Below are 10,857 nucleotides of genomic sequence, written 5' to 3'. Positions count from 1 at the left end.
TTCCAGGATTGTATGAGACTCCTAGAGTTCTGATATGCTGTCAGTAATAATTATGATTATTATGTTAAATTGTTGTGTGCCACAGAAACAACCAAATTCCCTTGTCAGCTGTATCTATAACTATGGCTGTCTTAAGGCTTTTGTCATCCACAATTGTTGTTTTGCTTTGATTCTTCTCAAAAAGTGACTTATAATCAGTTACAGTCCAGGCCTTGGTTTTTTGGGGAAGTCCATGAAAAGGACTCTTGGATGCAGGTTTCTGATAACTCTGTAGATCGTGCCATTGAACTAAAGAGAAAATTTCCAGGACACTAATAGAAAGACTGATGTGTTCATAGAGATTGCTAGCCCAGTATGAAGCAAAGCAGGAGATGATTGCATGGATTAAACTAATGGAAGACTGAAATAAGTTTTTATGTCCTTTGTTTGTTTGTTTGTTTGAAACATTGTTTATTCTTCAGAGTCTGGAGAACTTTTTTCCTTTTGAGCTATTTGTAGCCTGCAACAATTGAGTAGAATAGTCTTCTAAACAGAATTTGAGGCATATTTTTCTCTCTCTGCTGAATTTCTCCAGAATTTGTAAACTGAATATTCTTAATTCATGACAATGTGTTTGTTTGCATAAGTTCAATAAGATTCTGTTTTCTTGTATAACCTGACACAGGTGGAGGAATTGGTAATTTCCCAGGGCTTTGCCTGAAATGGCGTGTGAAATGTTCCAGCAAAGCCCATTTAGGAGAGCCCATATGAACAATGATTCTTGCTGCACTTTGTGTGGGTAATCAGGCCAAGTATATGGGACTGAAGCTTCTTTTGCAGGTAGGTTGGTCCTGCTGTGTTTTGTCTTTAGTGGAAATGGGGAACTGGAGAGAGGAAGATTGTATTTCAGGAGAAACTGGTATTAGATGAATGTTTGATTCCTGGGTGGCCATGCGGTCACCCATGGTGTGGGGCTGCCCAGGATGCCCCTTCTCCACATGACACAGCCAGAAAAATGGATGACCAGATTCCCCATGATTGAGGAACTGACAAATAGAAAGTGGGGACTGAAATTGATGCAATAGTCCCACAGACAGTGTTTTTGGATAGATGTAGAAATGGACCCTTCTAGTCTTAAAGCTTGAAACTTACATTTGTTTTATCTGAGTTCATTCCTCAGGAAAGGACCCTCAGCCTCTCAAAAAGCATCATAGACCTGAAACTCAGCAGATCACAGCATCCAGACAATGAGATGCCAGACCCCTCACTCATCATGAGTGCTTCCTCACCCCCCCCCAGTTCCTCTTTTCCTACTCACAGTTATGTTTCTTCCCTGCTACATAAACCCCTCACTTTAGTTGATCAGGGAGATTGATTTGAGACTGATCTCCCGTCTCCTCAGCTGCAGCACCCAATTAAAGCCTTCTTCCTTGGCAATACTCAGTGTCTCAATGATTGGCTTTCTGTGAGCTGAACAGCAGGGCCTAGACCAAACACCTGGGCTTTCAGTAACGATACATGTACACTTTTAAAGACCGCAATTAATGGGTCATGAGATATTGAGAAATTGGAATGGCATCAACTTGGCCAATTCTGAGAAAACACACTGTGCTTAAATGTCAGGGCCCTGCCTCCTGACCTTGACAGTATATGGTTGATTTTGAGTCATAGCAGGTGAGTATGCCCTGCTTTGAGTGTTTTATAGAAATATAAAATATGGCTGATTGCATTTATTTTAAATCCAAAAAATTTCCATTTCTGGTGAGAAAATTTTGTTAAAACCAACCAAACAAACATAGAAGTATATGAACAAGACAATGAATGATTCCCTGCTTCCCAATCTCATTTGATTGCTGTCTTCTGTTATATACTACAGAGAGGAAGGGGGCAAGGCGCCCAGGAAGTCCCATGTCCTGTTTTGAAAATCATCTGGCCTCCTTGGGCAAACAGAAAAGAGGCAAAGCATAAAGAAAATAACAGAAATTTTGCAGAAATTTCATCTCCGGTCTGGGCGCAGTGGCTCACACCTGTAATCCCAGCACTTTGGGAGGCCAAGGTGGGCAAATCACTTGAGGTCAAGAGTTCAAGACCAGCCTGGCCAACATGGCAAAACCTCATCTCTACTAAATATACAAAATTTAACCAGGCATGGTGGCCCACGCTTGTAATCCCAGCTACTGGGGATTATATTCACTTGAACCCAGCAGACGGAGGTTGCAGTGAGGGGAGATCGCCCACTGCCACTGCACTGCACTCCAGCCTGAGCAACAGAAGGAGACTCTGTCTCAATAGAAAGAAAGAGCAACAGAAGGAGACTCTGTCTCAATAGAAAGAAAGAAAGGAAAAGAAAAAGAAAGAAAGAAAGAGAAAGAAAGAAAGAAGAGAGAGAGAGAAAAGAAAAGAAAACAAGAAATGAAGAAAGGAAGAAATAAATTTCACCTCGGCACAGGAAACTATGACAGAGGCTTCAGGGGCTCTTCTCTGGCCCTAAACTAGCAGTGGATTTTTGCCTCATTTTCCGAGGTGCAAATGAAATGATAGAAGTCGATCAAAGGAGAGGGCAGAGAGAAAGCAAGAAGGATGGCTCCTTCCTGCAGGTCCACCTTCTTGGAGTGTTGCTTGTGGGATAATAGAAATGCCTTAACATGGGTGGGTGGGAACTATTGCTACTTATTAGAAATTCAGACACCTCTGGAAAGTTCGCATTGTGAGGTTCCATGGTGTAATGGTGAGCACTCTGGACTCTGAATGCAGCGATCCGAGTTCGAGTCTCGGTGGAACCTTTCTGTTTAATTAGGACGGCAAGGCCGTGTTTTACTCCCTAAATGGAATGGGAATTCTGTTGATGTTCAGAAGCTCTGCGCTACGAGCCTCCGTGTCCCTTCTACTCCCTTTGTCTGAGCCTCGCGATGCACCCCGCGCTCCTCATCCCGTCTTCGGTGTTCGGGGTCCCAGAAACCGGGTTCTCACAGTGGCCCGGACCACAGCGAAATCGCCGAATCATCCATTCGGGGTCACCGAGCCTGGAGGGTCCCCTTTCAGGGCCAGCCTCCTGGCACCCAGCAATCGGAGGCCCGGACTCCCCCCGCCAGGGACCCAGCGACCCAGCAAGTCCTCATCCCCTCTCAGGGCGACCCTGGGCCTCGGGGTGAGAGGTCTCCTCCACTAAAAAGGCTGCCGCCCCTCGATCCTAGACCCCGAGATTCCTTTCATCCGGGAAATCTCATAATCGCATCCATTGTCATTTTGGTAAGTAAAAGGTGGCGTGAGAAATTTTGATGGGGTTAGCTCAGTCATTGGAGATTGTGTCTCAGTTTACGATCGATGGTTGGAGACCTAACTTGGGAGTAGCACTGCTTTATTCGCAAGGCCCATCCAATTCCGAATGTTAATTTATTCTGTTCTTCATATTCAGATTTTTATGCCGAATTTCTAGCTCCTACGTCTCTATTGCGGGCCCTAAAAGTCGCTGTTTCACTTAGCTTTGGAACCTGACTCCGGGAAATTTCATTCTTTCCTCCCAAGATCTCAGCCGGAAAGAGAGATCCGCGCGGGCTGGGAGCACCGGCTGGAGCGCGGGCTGGGAGCGCGGGTTCTGATCTTCGGCCGCCCAGGCTGAGCTCCCGCAGGACCACGGGGAAGAGGAGCCTGAGCAGCTCTGAGGGGCAAGTCTCTGACGGTGGGGCTCCCCCTCGTCCTGTCAGGACCCTGCCCCAAGGAGAAGACGCCTTAGGACGCTACCAGAGTTTAAAATGTTTTCTCCTGCGCTTCAGAGCACTCGGGATGAGGTTCCTGATGGGTCTTGGGAGCGAACTAAGATGTCACTCCAGGGGCTCAGGAGCATCGCTCTGATTTTCATATTTTGGGGCTGAGAGCGGTTACGAAGGACTGAAAACACCGCAGTCTTTGAGGGGCTCAGTTTGGAGGACGAGCTGGGGGAGGGGGGGTGAGAGGACGCCTTCTTGGCTCCTTGGAGTGGACTGGCAGGTAAGGAAAAACAAACTCCGTTTCCCCTTGCAGGCTGGACTGCAGGGCCTGGGATGGAAAATTGGACAGTCAAAGAGTAACAATATTTATGTAGAGGTTGGCTGTATGCATTAAAAATTGTTATCCCTACAGATAAGTGTAGGAAGGGACCAGGGCACTGCTGTTCACCACCAGCTTTGCAGCATATGTAACTTTGATAACAGAGTATAGTGCATAAAAAATTCATTCCTGTTTACAAATAATTGATCACAACCAGTTACAGGTTTCTTTTTTTTCTTCTCCACTTCCACTGCTTCACTTGACTAGCCTTACAGGAAAAAAAAATCATTTGTAAACATGATATTGTTTCAGTTGATCCTCAGCCCACCCGTTCCCCACCCCCTGAAAGTAGCTGGAACAACAGGTGTGCTAATTTTTGTATTTTTAGTAGAGACAGGGTTTCACCATTTTGGCCAGGCAGCTCTCGAACTTCAGAACTCAGGTGATCTGCCTGCCTGGGCCTCCCTGAACCTCCCTGCTGGGATTACAGGCATGAGCCAACCCACTTGGCCGTCATTTGTATTTTGAATTTAAATATTTTGTAGTCATCACTCTTCAAAGATTCTGGGTATTGTTGCATGTGCATGATGGGGTTCAGGACATGCTACTCCAAAATATAACATCTTGGGGTATTGAATATTTTATGCTAAAGGAATTTGAGTAAACAACAGAAGCAGGAAGGTCACTGTCACCCTCCCCTTGCCCTTCTTCCCTGAAGTCGATTGTAAGACTCTTAGGTGAGATGTGCCCTCTCTGTACCCAGAGGAAACGTGCATCCTGGAGTGTGAAGACACAGTGACACAGAGAAGAGCCTGAACAAAGAGGTCTGGCCATGTTTTCCCCAGTTTGTTACTGTTAGATCATACTTTTATTGTCTTATCATACTTCTCCATGACTATCCATTCTTCAATAAAACTACTCTTAAAAAGCAAACAAACAAACAAAAAGCTGAGGTTTAGCTGTTTCCATGGGCCTTCATTTTCTTTGGAAGGCGCTCCTGTCATGTAAAACTTACATTAAATACATACATATGCTCTTCTCTTATTAGTCTGTGTTTTGCTATAAGGGTCTCAGCAGTGAACCTAGGCTGGGTGAGGAAAAGTCATATTTCCTCCCCTACATGTACAAATGTCTTCCACTGTAAAACTATAAAAATTTTATTGGGGCAGATTTGAAGCAAGAAATTGAATCATTATTCCCCTTTGGATGAGCTGAACAGATGAGCTAATAAACTCCCAGTTCCCCCCAGATAGAAATACTTCTCTAGCTCATTCCCTGAAGCTCCTTGAGGGTCAAACCTGCTGGAGATTGAGGGGCCTTCCTGGGATCTCCCAGCCCAGGAGGTTACTGCTGGTGAAAGGATTGCTGCAGTCTCCCTGGGAGGGTGCATGGCCACTGTAAAGTATCACTGCTATAACTTCCATGCAACCGGTTTTCATCACATCTGCTCTTTGTGCAGTGTTGCAGGCAAAATACAAGAGCTAACATGCACATGAGTAACATATGCACATCATCAACCGTGCCTGAATCACAAAGTGCCACATGTCACACACAGTTGATGAGTGTGCATATGTTTACTCATTTAGTCCTTACCTCAGGCAGAGGTCACACCATCACCTTCATCTTCCATATGAGAAAACTGAGATGTACAAAGATGTTAAGTGACCTGCCCAGGGTCACTCAGCCAGCAAAGGAGGATTTGAAAGCAGGAATTTGAAGTGAAGGCAGCCTGTCTCCAGAAGACATTCTCAGAACCACTGCATTTCTACTGCTCCTAACAAAACCACCCTTGCAAAAATTATGACAGTGAGAAAAACCTGACATAGGAAAACTATGACTGTGAAAGAAATCTGACCTAACTGACTGCATCTTGCTTCTAACCTCTGAGTTGCCCTTGTGCATTCCTGGGCAAAGGCCAGGCTAACTATGAGAGGAGTTTAGTTCCAAGTCTAAGTCTGAAACAGAGATGATTGCCCATTCCTGAGACAAACCCTTTCCTTTCTTGGGGATCAGACCTCCTTAGCAAAGCTAACAAATCAGGTACGAGATTGGAAATTATGGCTCAGGAGCCATGCAGCCAGAAGCCACATGATTCCTAAGCTCCCCAACTGTGCCTTTATATAACAGTATTAGTGTCAAACCTAAGATTTGACAGGGTGTTCAAGGTATTTTTCAGACCCTGCCTTATGATGGACTAGCTGGCACACCCAGAACAGTAAACTGGCTCATCTGGTCCTGTGGCCCTCACCCAGGGACTGACTCAGTGCTGTAAACAAGCTCTGACACTGTGATTTCATCCCCAGCGCAACCAATCAGCTTTGCCCATTTCCTAGCCCCCCTGCCTGCCAAACTATCCAAAAAAACAAACAAACAAAAAACCCTAGTCTCTGAATTTGGGGGGAGGCATATTTGAGTAATAATAAACCCCTGTCCTGGTCCTTCAGCTGCCTTTGCATTTATTAAATTTTTTCTCTATTGTAGAAAGCCTGCTGTGCTCAGCTCCATTGGCTTTTCTGGGCAACCAGCAAGATAAACCTAGCAGGCAATTACACTAATAAAAGATAAACACAAATTGTAAGCATGCTTGAAAAGAAATGTAAGTCTGTGTATTTCCTTTGAAGAAACACAAAAGGAGGAGGAATGATAAGACAGGCAATACACTGTCCTAAATATTTTCATGTCTCCTGCCTCTCCCATTTCCTTCTTATCCCAACAACTGCTCCCCAGAAACCTTCAACTTAAACATGGTCCTGCCAGAACTGGGTTTGTCCTTCCGTTACATTTTCCTCTCACCTGCCCCATACCCCTTCCATATCTAATCTGTCCTTTCACTTCCAGGTCATTGAGTTTTTCCATTTAAAAATATGAAAGATACAGAAAGAAGAAGATGACCAGTTATCCATATTAGCAAAGTACTGTTCACATATGTACATATTTTTCTTCCAATTTTAAAGTTACTCTCATTTAAAAAAAATTATACATGCTTAGCATAGACCATACCACCAATACAGAAAAAGTACAGATACATAAAATTTCTGATCACCTTAAGTTCAAAATAACTTTTGTTAACATTAGGGCAACACACATTGAGTCATGTTCTTCTGGTATATCTACAGAGAGAATGTATATTTTAGGTAGACTGTCCCCCGCCCCATGCACCCACAAAAGAAAAAATGGAACAATAAAGAAAGCTATATATATATATATATATGAGTTATATATTTATATATATCCATATACATATATGCTTTTGTAAAATTGAGCTTAGACTGTATTTTTATTTTACAAATATTCCATTTAATAGTGCATGAATTTAACTGAAGACAGAGACAGAAACACAAATGAAGGAATTCCTGAACTCTCAGTCACATTTAGAGAGACACTTTTCTAAAGGAATCTTCTAAAGCTAAACGTACATTAAATTAAGTAGAAGCCATTATGATTTGCAGTGGTTTTCCTTCTTTTCTTGTTTTTTTGTTTTGTTTTGTTTTGTTTTTGAGACTGAGTCTTCTCTGTCGCCCAGGCGGGAGTGCAGTGGCACGATCTCAGCTCACTGCAACCTCTGCCTCCTAGGTTCAAGCGATTCTCCTGCCTCAGCCTCCCAAGTAGCTGGGACTACAGGTGTGCGCCACCATATCCAGCTAATTTTTGTATTTTTAGTAGAGATGGGGTTTCACTATGTTGGCCAGGATGGTCTCGATCTCTTGCCCTCGTGATCCGTCTGCCTCGGCCTCCCAAAGTGCTGGGATTACAGGCATGGGCCACTGCACCCGGCCTTTTTCTTTTTCTTTTCTTTACTTTTTTTTTTTTTTTTTTTTTTTTAGCGTGGCATCACTCATTCTGTCACCCAGACTGGAGTGTAGTGGCGCCAGCTCAGCTCACTGCAACTTCCACCTCCCAGGTTCAAGAGATTCTCCTGCCTTAGCCTCCCGAGTAGCTGGGATTACAGGCACCCGCCACCACGCCCAGCTAAAATTTTTTTTTTTTTTTGTATTTTTAGTAGAGATGAGGTTTCACCATGTTGGCCTGCTGGTTTCAAACTCCTTACCTCAGGTGATCCGCCTGCCTCAGCCTCCCAGAGTGCTAGGATTACAGGCATGAGCCACCGCACGCAGCCTGCAGCCTGCAGTGGTTTTCTTATTACTTTTTACAATCAAATTGATTAAGGCATTGGTTGAATATGGTACAATGCATCCATTTCAACTTTGATGACATGTCTATTACTCCAAAAGGTCCTTTTGTGCCCTTTGTAGTCAGTCCTCTCGACTCCCTTGAACCCAGCAATCAATGATGTAGTTTCTGTCACTATACAGGTTAGTTTCACCTGTTCTAGAAATTCAGCTTGATGGCGCCACACAGGATGCACTCTTTTCATCACTCAGCACGAGGTTTTTGAGATTCACCCATCCTATCTCATGTTTCCATAATTTGTCCCATCTTCCCCTGGGTGAATATATCACAATAGGTCATTCACCTCTTGATGCATATGAACCGTTTCCAGTTTCGGGACTATTGTAAACAAAGCTGCTAAGAACAAGTTCTTTTTGTGAATATATGTTTTGTAAATTCCATTTGTCATTCTTTAGTATTAACTTATTTTGTAAAAGGATGTCACCTTCACAACTGCAAAATTCATTCAAATGTTTTTTGAAAAAAGTTGAGGCCTGAAGCAGAAGTCTACACAATTTCCTTTCTTATATTTCATAATTAAGGGGAAGAAACTTTATCTGGGATATTGTTTCCTATCAGCAAATCCTTAATGTAAGTCACACACCATGCTAGTTGTACTATTAGACTATCTTCTGTAATCTGTGCAATAACTCTAAGAAGTACTTTATATTATTATTTTCCTGTAACACTTTCCAACTTGAAGCCTAGCAAATTGAAGGACCTGGCCCAAGGTCAAACAGAAGGCAAGTGGCAGCGCCAGGACTGGAAGAAGGCCTTCCCAAAGGCAGACAGAAGCTCACGTCTTTGTCAGAACCTCAGTATTTCTGATGCGCCTGGAAGCCAATATCCAAGCCGTTCTCAGCCACTGGATTGGTGGGCTCCTTTTGCTCAGAAACTCCTCGATGAGGAATCCCAAGCATACGTTAGTGATGACGGTCCCGAAACAAGGGACGTTTCTTAAACATTCTAAAAACCCTTTTGCTCATCAGTAACGCAATGAAAGTTGTTTTCAGTCTTGGTTCATATATTTTATATTTGAGCAAGGCAATGTCCGCTGCTGGGGTTAGAAGTAAATGGCTCGTCTTCATCAAACTAGATCAGTCCGTAGGAAGTACGGCTTCCACTCGCAGTGTCCTGAACACTCGCTGGGCGTCCTGTGCGTTCTAGCCGGTTTTCTTTGGAGCCGCGGGTTTCTGCACCGCGCCCGGTTTGGGATGGCAGAGGCTTCTCGGGACATGCGGATCTATGAGTGCCGTCCCCAGGGTAGCCACCAGGGGACGCCATAGGCCTTCCTGCCGTGGTCCTCCTTGCCTTTTCCGTTTGGGCCAGGTAGTTTCTATTGACCAGGACATTACAGATCAGAAGTGGGTGGGGTCAGAAAACACACCCTGGGAGAGGCTGGCAAAATGCCCAGAACCGCCATCACTAGGCCTGGGGTTTTCTTCTGTAGTGGAATTCTTGTGCTCATGTAGTGCAGGGACAAAACCAATTAGATACTTCTGGGAGTTAAAAAGAGATGAACTTACAATGCCATTTGAGAAGGGGTATTAAGGAAACGTCCGAATTTTCCAGGGTACTGATGCGTGTCTGGTGCAAAACGCAGGTTGAGAGAGAGCTAAGTATTTCCTGTCCATGAAGGTGATAAGCGAGGGCCCGAAGAAAGAGGGAGGGGGAGGACACTGGCGCCAGAGATAGAAAGAGGCGGCTTGGGGGTGGGAAGGATGGGTCGGGGTGCTATCTAGAAAGCTGCCTGGCAATGGATGTAGGATGTGGAAGCGAGATATCAAACAAGAAGCTGTTGCTTAAATGAAGTCTGAAGAAAGACTAGATATCTAAACGGCAGGAGATAGTGGACCCGGCTCCTCATAAAATTTCCCGCCTTATATTTCAGGGAGGATCGCAGCGCATTTTCGCCAAGACAGATGAGACTGCGGTTCTGACCTGCGGGTCTCCGGATGAATTGCGTTAGGGCCCCTGGGCGCCCGCAGACCCGTTCCCCTCCACAAAGTAAGCGTGTTATGTCTACAACCCAACGGGGACACTAAGAGCCCCAAAGGCCCTGCTTTCTTCCCAAAGAACAGCGCCCGTCTGCGTAGTTTGTACCTGGCTCTACCAGGTGAGAACACATTCCCCGCTAGCACACAAATCCTATAAACTCCTGAGGGGGCTGCGGTTAGAAGCAGAGGCTGTGTAAAAGGTGATTGGGGGATAGGGAAAAACACGAAGATTTTTACAGAGCGTGAGACCCCAAGAGACTGGAGACTATGGACCAATCTCTGCAAAAAGCAGCCTCATGTTGAAAGGAAGGAGCTGTGCGGCCTTCGCGCTGCTTAGCTTGTGTTAAACAGGAACACAACGCCTGAAGCTTATTTCTCCGTCAGGAAGTATGGAGACATGTTACTTCCTGTTTCCCTGCTATCCGGCTGTAAGAACAACACACCACCACCAAAATTATACTGCAAAAAAAAAGCGAGAAGTAGACTTTTGCATACAACCTGCTTTTTGCACTAGAAAATTCAGGGGAAAGCGCGAACACAGTCCCCCACTACCACAAATTATGCAGTCGAGTTTCCCACACTTCGGGAAATCGCAGGGGTCAACACATCCGGAGTGCAATGGAAAAACCTCCCCCTGGGAAAAACCACCTTAGGGATCATGCTACCTCCCCTGCCAGGTAAGTAT

The 10,857-nt window shown here is 44.8% G+C and overlaps 2 non-coding genes across 2 annotated transcripts; one reads left to right on the top strand and one right to left on the bottom strand.

Moving 5' to 3' along the window:
- The first annotated feature begins 2,690 nt into the window (after positions 1–2,690).
- TRNAQ-CUG (transfer RNA glutamine (anticodon CUG)) lies at positions 2,691–2,762 on the top strand. Its single transcript has one exon. It is a non-coding gene; the product is annotated as a tRNA-Gln (tRNA).
- A 7,930-nt stretch (positions 2,763–10,692) lies between these two features.
- On the bottom strand, positions 10,693–10,857 carry LOC112131694 (U1 spliceosomal RNA). Its single transcript, XR_002913672.2, has one exon. It is a non-coding gene; the product is annotated as a U1 spliceosomal RNA (small nuclear RNA).

Source organism: Pongo abelii, chromosome 1, assembly GCF_028885655.2.
Source record: "Pongo abelii isolate AG06213 chromosome 1, NHGRI_mPonAbe1-v2.0_pri, whole genome shotgun sequence".
Classification (NCBI taxonomy): Eukaryota; Metazoa; Chordata; class Mammalia; order Primates; family Hominidae; genus Pongo; species Pongo abelii.
Note: the sequence above shows the minus strand (reverse complement) of the source record. Positions and strands in the feature narration are given on the sequence as shown.